The sequence below is a fragment of the Triturus cristatus genome, chromosome 2_1 (genome assembly GCF_964204655.1).
Source record: "Triturus cristatus chromosome 2_1, aTriCri1.1, whole genome shotgun sequence".
Taxonomy (NCBI): Eukaryota; Metazoa; Chordata; class Amphibia; order Caudata; family Salamandridae; genus Triturus; species Triturus cristatus.
Window position 1 is genome coordinate 457,655,849 of NC_140581.1, and position 13,273 is coordinate 457,669,121.

Consider the following 13,273-nt stretch of genomic DNA (forward strand, 5'->3'; position numbering starts at 1 on the left):
ACAACACACCACTCCACTCTATGCCACTCCACTCTTTAGCACTCCCCACTACTTTACAACATGCCACTCCACTCTACAACATCCCACTCCACTTTATGAAAGGCCTCTTCACTCAAGTACATGCCACTTCCCTTAATGGTACTCCATTCCTCTCCACTCTATGACATGCCACTCTATGACACACCACTCCACTTTACTCCACTCCACTGTATGAAATGACATGCTACTCTATGATGCTTACTCCACTCTATGCCCCTCCACTCTACATATGACTCCACTCTATGACACTCCACTGTACAACACTCCACACCACTCCAGACACTCCACTCTATGAAAAGTCACTCCATTCTACGAAAGGCCCCTCAACTCTATGCCACTTCATGCCTCTCCACTCTACAACACTCCACTCTATGACACACCAATCCACTCTACTCTACGACATGCCACTCTTTGCCACTCCACTCTACTCTATGACACACCCCTCCACTCTATGACACTCTACTCCACTCTATGCCGCTCCACTTTACAACACTCTACTCCTCTCTTCCACTCTACTCCACTCTACGCCACTCTATGCCACTCTACTCCACTCTATGACACTCTATGTCACTCCACTCTATCGCACTGTGGGACAGTCTACACCACTCTATGCCACTCTACTCTACGACACTCTGACAACCCTCTCTACAACACTCCACTCCATTCTATGACACGTCACTCCTACTACTGGAGAATGAACTAGTCTGTTACACTGTCTCAGCATTTATAACATGTGTTATTACCAGAAGAAAACAATTAACGGAACTGGATGATTGGAAATATGAAGATTAAAGTTTACAGTACAATTAGCCCTTGAGGTACAACTGTTCTTAAGAAATTGACTTTTATGTAATGGATTTTATTGATATTTCAGGATTTTAAATTATATATTTATATACAATATAATATTGAGCACATACTTTTATAATGTGATTATGTGGAGTTTTCAATGCTATGTATTTTAAAATTGCGTTTATGGATAAATAATTAACCAAATAAAGATCTTGCTGATCATGATGATGACATGCCACTCCACTCCACACTATGACACGTGGCTCCACTCTATGAAATGCCACTTCACTCTACAACACGACATGCTACTACACTCTATGCCATTCCACTCTACGCCCCTCAAATCTAAGACACTCTACGACACAACACTCTATGACATGCCTCTCCACTTCTATGCTACACCACACCACGCCACTCTATGAAACTACACTCTACAAAACTGTACTCCATTCTATGCCCATCCACTCTACATCACTCTACTCCACTCTACACATGCCACTGCACTCCACGACACACCCCTTCACTCTATGACACACCACTCCATTCTATGACACACAACTCCACTCCACACCACTCCACTCTACAACTGGACACGCCACTCAATTCTATGCCACCCCCCATCACATTCCACTCCACTCAATAACATGCTACTCCACTCTATACCATATCGCTCCGCGCCCCTCTACTCTAAGACACCATATGATTTGCTATTGTATAACACACCAATCCACTCTTTTCTAGGACAAGCCACTCCAGTCCATGACACTCCACTCCACTGTAGGACACTCCACTCAATTCAATTCAATAAGCTTTATTCGGTTAGTATAAAACAACCATAAAAGCACATAAAAAAAACATAATTAAAAACAGTATCATACATTAAATTGATACAATTCTGACAATTAAAATATCTTTAAAATATCATGCTTTTCCTTGCCTCAATTGATCTCAGAATATAGGTCGCAGCATAAAAACATATATCTGGTGCCCGCATTGTAAACAGTAAACTCATAGCAGCATTTGTGGTTAAAGTGCAGTATTTTTTAAACAACGGTTTAAGAAAGGCAATACGAAAATTTAAAAACAAATCACATATAAGAAGAAAGTGCAGAGTACTTTGTTTGGTACGTCCATCGCATGGGCAAGGGGAATCAGGATACTTTTTATCACAGGGAAATGCTACCAAGTGATGGACGATGCCTAATCTCATTCTTGTAAGGACAAATCGATGTGAAGATCTAGTTACCTGACTCAAATATGCTTGAAAACCCTCTGTGTCTGAGAGTGAGTAATAGAAATGGCTAGTTGTTAAGTGCCATCTGGTTTTTTGTCTTACAAACTTTCTGTCCCTCAGAAATTTATTTTTCAGTTCATTTTTAGACATTTTACTTAGTTCATTGGGGTTTTCTAGGACGTTTAAATTAAATACATCCTTGAAAGTTTGTACTATATAATTGAGCCAAGGGATATTTAAGCAATTATCTAGTTGGAAACAGTCATTAATAATTTTTCTGTTAAATGCAGTTTCTTCTTTCAACCATATAGATCTCCAGGTTAATAATGGTCTAAGCCCAATAAGATCAGACAGGTAGCTAATCCCCACTTCGCTATGTAGACAGAGCAACCTTTTAAGATACGAATTTTCCTCTATTTGCAGATCACCATGGGGGTGATGGCCCCAGACCCCGGCACCATAAAGTGCAATTGAGGTACATCTTGATTGATAGATATGCATCATATCTTTGATGCGACGGTCCCCTATTTTTGCGGCAAACCAGAAGACTCCATGTACACTTTTTGCCATCTTGGACCTAACATTCACCATTTCCTGCGACCATTTACCATTACTTGAAAAAGTTATCCCTAGATAACAAAACTTGTCTACTGTTTGTATTCTCTGCCCTTCTATAAAGAAAGATTTAGATTTCACAGGCCGTGGGCCACAGACCATGGCATATGTTTTAGTCCTATTGATCTGCAACCTTCTGCCCTTGATAAAATCAACAAACTTGTCTATTAACCTCTGTAAGCCAATTGCTGTTCTTGCTAAAAGTACTGCATCGTCTGCATACAGCAGGACAGGCACAGCTAGTCCTTCCGCCTGGGGTGCATCAGACTTTACAAGTTTGAGTGCTGCATCCACTTCGTTAATAAAAAGGGTAAAAAGTAGCGGGGCAAGGACGCATCCCTGCCGAATACCTAATTTGACCTTAAATTTAGGAGTGCACTCGCCCCTTTGGCCGTACCGTACTGATGTTACTAATTTTTCATAAAGCCTGGCCAAAAAGAAAGTAATAGATTCTGGGGCACTAAGCTCTAGTATAATCGGCCATAGCATGGCATGACCCACTAGATCAAATGCACTACTTAGGTCAGCAAAACAAAGGAAGAGGGACCCTTGCTGGGCACGTGTATATTTTCCTATTAGTAAATCCAAATTTATACACTGTTCAAGGGTCCCCCGTCCCTTCCTAAAACCATACTGTGATTGGGTTAAAATCCCGTTGTCCTCCACCCATTCCTCTAATCTGACTAATAAAACCCTACTCATAATTTTAATAGATGAATCTAGGAGAGAGATCGGCTGATAGTTTTTTGCCTCAGATCTGTCCCCTTTCTTAAATATGGGGATAATAATGGATTCGCCCCATGTGGGAGGTGCACCTTCAACAAGGACACTCCACTCTATGACACACCATTCCACTGTACAACACGCCACTTAACTGTATGACACACCACTCTACAACATGCTACTTCACACTACCCCACTCCACTCTACTCCTCTACACTCTAAGACAAACTATGGCATGCCACTCTATGACACATCGCTCCACTCTACTCTACAACATGCCACTCCACTGTACACCACTTAACTCTACTGTACAACATGCCACTCCACTGTATGACACACCACTCCACTATATAACACTCTATAACAATCTTCACAACTCCACTCTACGACACACCACTTCACTCTATGACACGCCACTCCACAACATGCCACTACATGCTACACTACTCTCCTCTCCTCCACCCTAAGACACGCCAGTCTATGAAATGTCACTCCACTCTACAACAAGCCATTCCACACTATGACATGCCACTATTCTCCACACCCCTCCACCATAAGACACTCTACAACATGCCACTCTATGACACACCACTCCACTCTACTGCATGACACATCACTCCACTCTACTGCACTCTACTCCACTCTACAACATGCCAATCTATTCCACTTTATGACACACCACGCCACTCTACAATATGCCACTCCACTCCACTCTGCACCACAACATGCCACCCACTCTACACCCTTCCACTACACTCTACACCTTTCTCCTTCACTCTACGCCAATCCACTATATGTCTCTTCACTCTAAGATACTTTGACACACCTCTATATGACATGCCACTCCACTCTACTCTATGACACACCACTCCACTGTTTGCCAGTCCACTTGACTCTACAACACTAATGAACACCAAAACTATGCAACTGGAAGTAGTGGGCTAAGAACAAGGCTGCACTGGTGTAATATCAAGAACCTTCTTAAGGCACACTTTCACGCTCAACTTTATGTGGTCCGACTGCCCACTGGCCACGTTAATGCAAAGTCCAACTTTAGAAGAAAAGGAGCATGTAAAAGTCCGTCAATGCTTTTTCTCTCTGAAATTCAAAGAATAGTATTCATTCCATAACTCTTTCCAGTCCACATTCAACAAATAATCACTTTGGAGTCTTGTTTTTCTTAGTACGAATCCAATTTTTATTCAATCAATGCTTTCCATCAGAAGCAATCTACGCATCCCAGCCAAAGTTGGACTAATGAACACCACTCCACTCTATGCCACTCGACTGTATGTCAAAACACTCTACAACCACAACACTCTCTGACATGACACTCATTGACATGACACTCTCCTCCACTCTACGACATTCTGCTGTATTCTATGGCTGTCTACACCCCTCCACTTTACGACACGCAATGACACTCCACTCTAAAACAGTCTTCTCCACTGTATGACACTCTATGACATTTTACAACATTCTCCTCCACTCTATGCCACTCTACAACACTGTCCTCCACTTTAAGAAACTCTATGCCTCTACATGTCACTTTACACCACTCTATTCTATAACACACTACTCCACTGTACTCCACTACTCCACTCTAAGCCACTCCGCTTTACACCACTCTATGGCACTCTACACCACTCCACCCTCCTCTGCTCTATGCCACTTCACTCTACATAACTGTACTCCATTCTATGCTCATCCACTCTACATTGCTCTACTCTACTCAACTCTACAACATGCCACTGCACTCCACGCCACACCACTTCCCTCTATGATATGCCACTACATTCTACGACACATAACTCCACTCTACAGCACTTCACCCTACGAAACGACACACCACTCTACTCTATGCCACCCCCCTCTACCACATTCCACTCTACTCAGTAATCTGCTACTCCACTCTACACCTCTACACTCTATGCACCTGCACTCTAAGACACCATACGATTCGCCACTGTATAACATGCCAATCCACTCTTTTCTAGGACAGGCTACTCCAGGCTATGATACTCCAATCCACTCCACTCTACTGTTATGACACTCCACTCTATGACACGCCATTCCACTGTAAAACACACCACTTAACTGTATGACACACCACTCTACAACATGGTACTGCACACTACCACACTCCACTCTACTCTCCTCATCTCTAAGACAATCTATGGCATGCCACTCTATTACACATCACTCCACTCTACTCTACAAGATGCCACTCCACTGTACACCACTTCACTATACTGTACAACATGCCACTCCACTTTACGACACACCACTCCACTATATAACATTCTATAACACCCCACACATCTCCACTCAATGACACACCACTTTACTCTATGACAGACCACTCCACAACATGCTACTACACTCTATACTACTCCACTCTATTCCCCGCCACTCTAGAACATGCCACTCTATGACACATCACTCCACTCTACAAAATGCAATTCCACAACACACCACTCTATTGCACTCTACAACATGCTAATCTACTCCACTTTATGACACACCACTCCACTCTATGACACACCACTCCAATCTACTATAGTGTATGACACTTCACTCCACTCTACTATACTCTACTCCACTCTACAACATGCAAATCTACCCAACTTTATGACACACCACACCACTTCATGCCACTCTAATTGACTCTACAACACAAATGAATACCACTCCACTCTTTGCCACTCGAATGTATGTCAGAACACTACAACCACAACACACTACACCACCCTCCACTCTACGACATCCTGCTCCACTCTATGACTGTCTACACCCCTCCACTTTACGACACTCTATGCCACTCCACTCTACAACAGTCTTCTCCACTGAATGGCACTCTATGACAGACACTCTATGACATTCTACTCTACTCTATGCCACTCTACAACACTGTACTCTACTCTACAACACTCTACACAACTCCCTCTATGCCGCTACAAGCCAAAGTTTACACCACTCTACTCCATAACACACTACTCCACTGTACTCCACTACTCCACTCTAAGCCACTCTGGTTTACACCACTCTATGGCACTCTACTCCCCTCTATACCACTTCACTCTACAACACTCTAATCCACTGTATGCCACTCCACTCTACAACACTCTGCAACACTCCACTCTACGACACTCTCCACTGTACAACAATCCAATTGATGACACACCACTCTACAACACTCTACTCCACTGCATTCCAAGCCTCTCCACTCTACAACACTGCACTCTATGCCACTGAACTTTACGCCATTGCACTTCACATCACTACACTCTACTCTGCACCACTCTAATCTATGCTACTACACTCTTTGCCGCACAGTGTCAATCTATGCCACTCCAAGCCACAACATCCTACTGTACTGTATGTCGCACTACTCTACTTTATGACTCTCTACTCTATACCACTCTACTCTACACCACTCTGCTCTATGCCACTTCACGGTATGCCACTCTACTCTGCACCACTCCAGTCTACTCCACTGTGCACCACTAAACTCTTTGCCACTGCGCTATACGACACTCTATTCTGCACCATTTCACTCTACACCATTGCACTCTATGCCACTCTAATCTACTCTTCAACACTCTACTTTATACCACTGTAGTACACCACTCTACTCTGTGCCACTGCGCTCTGCTCAACTTTCCACCACTATATTCTGCACCATTCTACTCTACATCATTGCACTCTACTGTGACGCACTCTATGCCACTGCACTGTACGTCACTGTACGTCACTGCACTCTACACTGCACCATCCTAAGCCACTGCACAGTACGCCACTATACTGAACTCTGCACCACTCTACTCTATGCCACTGCACTCTAAGATGCTGCACTGAATGTCACTGCACTGTACATCACAGAACTTCACTCTACACTCTACGCTTCTACACTGTACACCACTGTGATCAACGCCACTACATTTTACTCTGCACCACTGCACTCTACACCACTCTACTCTACTGTTAACTACTGCACTCTATGCCACGGCACAGTACGCCACTGGACTTTCCTCCATTCTACTGTACTGTGGACTCCTCTACTCCACTCTATGTCATTCTACTCTACAATGCACCACTCTACTTTATGCCACTGCACTGTACACCACTCTAGTCAATGACACTGCATTTAATGCCACTGTACTTTACCTCACTGTATTGAACCCCAGTGGACTACAAGTCACTCTACTCTGTACCACTGTTCATCACTCCACTCTAAACCACTCAGACTATGCCAATCTAGTCTACTCTGCATGACTCTATGCTGCTGCACTCCATGCCACTGTACTGTACTCTGCACCAATTTACTCTACGCCACTGCACTCTATGCCACAGCACCCTACACTAGTCCACTGTACTTTACAGTGCTCCACTCTACTCTATGCCACTCCACGCCACTGTATGGACTCCCCACTTTGCTTGCCCATTGTACGCCACTCTACTCTACACCATGCCAGTCCACGCAGTGCCACTTTATGCCCCTCTATTCCACTCCACACAATGTCACTCTACACCACTCTCCTCTAAACCACTCTAATCTAAGTCAATCTACTCTATCCCACTTCACTCTATCCCACTTCACTGTACCTCACTTTAGTCTACCCAACTCTACTCCACACCACTGTACTCTACACCACTGCACTCTGTGCCACTCCAAGCAACTCAACTCTACTCCACTCCATGCCTCTCAACTTCACTCTACTAGACTTTAGCCACTCCACACCTTTGTACCCCATGCTACTCTACGTTACTCCAAGAGAAATTAACATTAAAACAATAAAGAACATTAATGATTACAAAAGTGTTTTTATTTTTGAAAAAAACACAGAAATTCAATGAAAATACAAATGTTGAAGATGAGTTATAGAAAACATCAAAAAAGGAGGTAGAGGGAAAAACAAAGAGGACTCATCCTCTAAACATTTATGCAAGTAATCAAAGGGAGTCACTCTTTTAATAAAGAAACATTACGTCACCCTCGTAATGGGAATGATTTTTTTTTTCTTTTTTAAGTAACCCTCACCCACCAGGGTTACCCCTTGGTAGCATGCCTCATCGCAGGGTTCTTCCCTAACACGCTACGGAAAGGGGTGTGCTGTGACCAAGAAATACGTGGGAGCACTCATAGTATCTGTGCCTATCCAGAATGCACAAATGTTGGTGTGTTTTAAAAAAAAAAATATTGTAGAAATGTTTTTATAAAAAATATCTGACTCGTGGGAAAAAGTTATTTATTGGTTCCCCTAGTCGATATGATTAAAAAAAGTAGGATGGTGAGAGACTTCTGGGGCGATGTCCCTAAGTTTCTCTGGTCAACTAGTTTCAAGCCCTACCCCGAAGCTTTTCATCAGGACCTAAGGGGGTTATTTCCTGTTACCACTCCTTCAGTCATCAAGATACCTTTTTCTCAAATAAGAATAGAGATAGATAAATTATACATAAATATAAACAGCACCTAGTCGGTCTGTTCTTTTGTTATCTACAAGGATATGAGAAGAGAGAGTAATTTAAAAAATGCATGGCCTGTAGGTCTCATTATAGCTTTATGTTTTATACATCGTGCACCCTTGTGAGTAGACGGTGAAATAGTTCTCATGTATCAGAAAGTGAGCAAACTGTGAGAAAAATCATGAGTAATACACACGAAACACTTAAAACTAAAAACACACATGACATTACATACACACACTTATCAGTCAGGCATCAAGAGTCCAAACGGGGGGGGGGGGACACCTGTAGTCACACTCTGTTGATGAAAAAGTTATTGTATCTCTTGGGAGGAGGAGAAGGTATGGCAGTAATTATAAAAGAATCGCTTTGTTAGTGTTAAGTCTCAGAAAGCCGAGTGAAGCTTGCTACTCTGCTCCAATAGACTTACTTCCTCAAGGCTACACCCTCACCTAGGGGTAACTGTCCGCCAGTGGCTACGAAGATGTCGGAGGGGCGTGGCTGGTCCTGTTTATTACGGAGCGTGCGAATGTGAGCGTCCTCAAAATTAGTGGCAATACTTGGAACAAGGTCCCTTTTCTAAAATCGTATGCTTTCTCACAACTGAATAAAAGTATTCAGCAAACCAACAGGCACTACATGACTGAAGGTCTGAACCAAAAGGCACTGTATATCACTGAAGGTGTGAACCAACAGCATTTACAATAGCCAGAGGTAATGTGAAGCAGGAGGCAGTTTATGTAACTGTAGAGTCTTCCACCAACATATTGCTTGAAAAATATTATCCGACCACAGTATGGTAGTCAAAATATTGTGACATCAAAAAGTCAGAGACCAAAATATCGAGGGTATGCATATTTATACATATTCTTTTTAAACTATTTTACTATTGTATCGAAGTTTAAAATATTGTTTATTTCATATTGTTTTGCTTCATGGTGTTTCATTGCTTTTGATTATTATGGTGCAGATTCCGATCCTGGAAAAACTGGGTACGAACCGTCGGTCGGAGTGTTTTCTCCGTCCGACTCGTACCCGGGAAAAAAACATTACAAACATGCAAGTACGATTCGCACGGAAACACCATTTCCGTACGAACCGTAAAAAACACCGACCGACGAAAATATCCATACAAATGTGATCCGGGAAAGCGCCGACGTGACGTCGGGACACATGCAGCCTGCGTTTCACGAACCAGGAAGTACGAATCGCACCCACAGCAGTCCGGACGGCAATATTTTTCCGGCACCCAAAAAGTTCCGGGAAAGCGAAGTACGCTGCGAAACGACCAGATTAGGGGGCCCGGTACGCGCCGCACCCCCCCAGCCTCCGTGAGGACGCGCCGAACCCCCCCCAGCCCCCGTGAGTACGCGCCGAACCCCTCCCAGCCCCCGTGAGTACGCGCCGAACCCCCCCCAGCCCCCATGAGTACACGCGGAACCCCCCCCAGCCCCCACCCGTGTATGTACACCAGTGTACGTGCACACCGTACCCCCACCCGTGTATGTACACCAGTGTACATGCGCACCATACCCCCACCCGTGTATGTTCGGTGCGTACTCACGGGGGCTGGGGGGGGTTCGGCGCGTACTCACGGGGGCTGGGGGGGTTCGGCGCGTATGCGGGCACATGTCTCCATGGTTGCTATGGGAGTTCGGTCCGTACAGTGCATTTTCCATACGGTTGTAACATCGGACGCACGGGACGGATCGTACTTGCGCGCTCGGACTTCACTTTTCACATTTGTACGTAAAATCGTCCGGGGATGTGTCGGACACTTTTTCCGACCCGAGGACGTGTGGGGAAATTTCTCCAATGCGATTCGTATGGACTTTTTCCCATGCGAATCGTACTTGGCAGTTTGTACGCTACTTGTACGATTCGTACGGTAAAAAGACCGGATACGAGTCGTACGGGGAATATTTTTCCAGGATCGGAATCGGCACCTATATGTTCTTGTAATATAATAATATTTTTACAAAGTAAACATTATTGTTATTTATATTCTTGGGGTAGTGGGTATTTAGAGTTTTTTATGAAGTAAATGTTAATAAAATGTATAATTTGTATTACATTGTAAGTTCGGGTTGTGAGGTTTATTGGGGGATTGAGTGGACACTTATTGGTGTTTATACCTTTGAATTTTTTATGTTAATTATATTTATAAAATGTATTATCTTTTTAAATTATGTATTTTTGGGGATGCTCAGGATTATATAGGTAATGGGTGGCCAGAGTTCTGTAAAAATACATTTTAATTAATTTTTTATGTGATTTGTTAATTATTTTATATATTTATTGTTAATTGTTATTTACTAATTTAAGATTCAAAATAAAGCTTTGCTTATGAATTCCATTTTACTTTCGGTCAAATGCTTTATTGGGGTTTGAGTGAGTAGTTTTTCAATACAAGATTCAATAAGTGGTGTATTTAATTTATACATATTTATTTTTGGACAGATATTCATCGCAGTTTTTTAACATTAATTATGGTTTCGTATAACGTTTCAAAAAATCTTTATTTCTAATAGGATGTGTGATATTTTGTGGATTTAATTGTTTTTTATAATTTGTTTTGTTATTAATTTGATTTTATACTTGTTACATTTTAAAATGAAGTAAACAGTACTGTAAATTGTTATTTTATGATAGAGAGAATTGTTTTAATGTGTGTGTTTTACTTGTGAGTTTCAGGTGCACTGTTAATTTTAATATAATTATACAACATTTTGTTTTATTTTAATTACTGTTTAATATTTTGAAAAAGTAGACCTCAATTTTTTAAAGTAATATTTTAGTAATATTTTATAAGGGGAGCGGGTGTATTTTGGGAGTTATGAATGCAGCTCCTCACATATATGATTTTTCCTAATGTTTGTTGTATTGGAGTTTAAATAGTAAATCAGCCCCAATATATGCCAATATATGCCATGTACCAATGTTTGTTATCCTAGAGTTAAAGTAGTAAATGTACCCCCTTTCAAAGTATGCACTTGCCCCAATGTCAGTTGAAGTGGAGTTAGAAAGTTGGAGTTAGAAAAGTAAATTTTAAGTCCCTACTCCAATGTATGAACATTTCCCAATGTTTGATAGACTTCAGTTAGGATAATAAATCTCACTCCACTTCAGTGTATGCACTTTCCCCAATGTTTGTTGGGATTGGAGTTAGAAATAGTAAATCTCAGTCCCTAACTCCAATGTATGCACTTTCCCCAATGATAACAAGCTGGCGTTAGAATAGTAAATCTTCCCCCCCCCAAATGAATGCACATTTGGCAGTATTTGTTTTTCAGTTAGCATAGTGAATCTCACCACCTCCCCATGTATGTACTTTCCCCAATGTTTGTAGGCTGGAGTTAAAATAGAAATTCTGACCCCATCCCCCCATATATGTACGTTCCCCAGAGTTTGTTGGATTAGAGTTAGAATAGTGAATCAACCCCTTCAGTTTTATGCCCTTTTCTGGGCAGCAGCACAATCCTCAATGCAAAAATACATGTTTCTGACCACCTACGCAGCGTATGAATTATAATTTGAAGGTCAGGACCACCGCCTGCTTGTCGGGCAGTCCCGATCCCGAAACGATGTTGGTCAGACGCTCATCTGGCCGGCATTGTAACGAGGGCCTTAATGTTAAAATACATTTATAGGAATTTGTACAGTTGCATGTTTGAAAATAGATTACAATATTTTTATGTAACTAAATTATTACATTTTTTGCATATTGTATAATATCAATTTACATTTTTGTTTTATTATTTCACACTTTTTAAAGTTATTATAGTGTTAAATATATATTCATTTATAGAAGATTACCCATGCAATCTCGATACTTTGGTCCCCAATATTTACTTTACTGAATGCAAAGTAGATATTTTTTAGCTTGGTATTGTTTCTGCAATTTCTTTATATTGAAATATTTTGTATTGTAATATGTTTCTTGTCAATATTCTGTCATAGAATCTGACTGAAGTTCTCAGATTGGAATACAATTCATGTAAAATACTACATCACATTCTGCTAGAAGTTGTAAAATTCCCAGTGCTGTTAGTCAAGGATGTAAGAGTTCCACCACCTAGTAAACATGCTCACAATATTACAGTTGTATCATTTCAAACAATGCATTGTTCAGAATAATACTTCCTTTCTGTTAGCAAATTATCAACTATCAAGTCCAATAGAGTTATTATTCTACATTAATACTCATTTAAAATATATGATTTATTCTTAGGTCAGATTTTATTAACTTTGCCAATGAAATATCCAGGCCATACCTTTAAATAAAAAGCTAATTTAGGAATGGGAACATGTCTCCAAGCCATTAACAATGGCAGACTCCATCGCATCGTGTAAGAAATCATGTGAATCATAAACATATAGCCATGGCTATATCCCTAGATCAGT

The 13,273-nt window shown here is 41.6% G+C and overlaps 1 protein-coding gene across 1 annotated transcript in view; it reads right to left on the reverse strand.

Moving 5' to 3' along the window:
* PDE8B (phosphodiesterase 8B) overlaps nucleotides 1-13,273 on the reverse strand; it is a 977,294-nt gene that overhangs the window by 438,348 nt on the left and 525,673 nt on the right. The gene's annotated exons all lie outside the window — the stretch shown is intronic.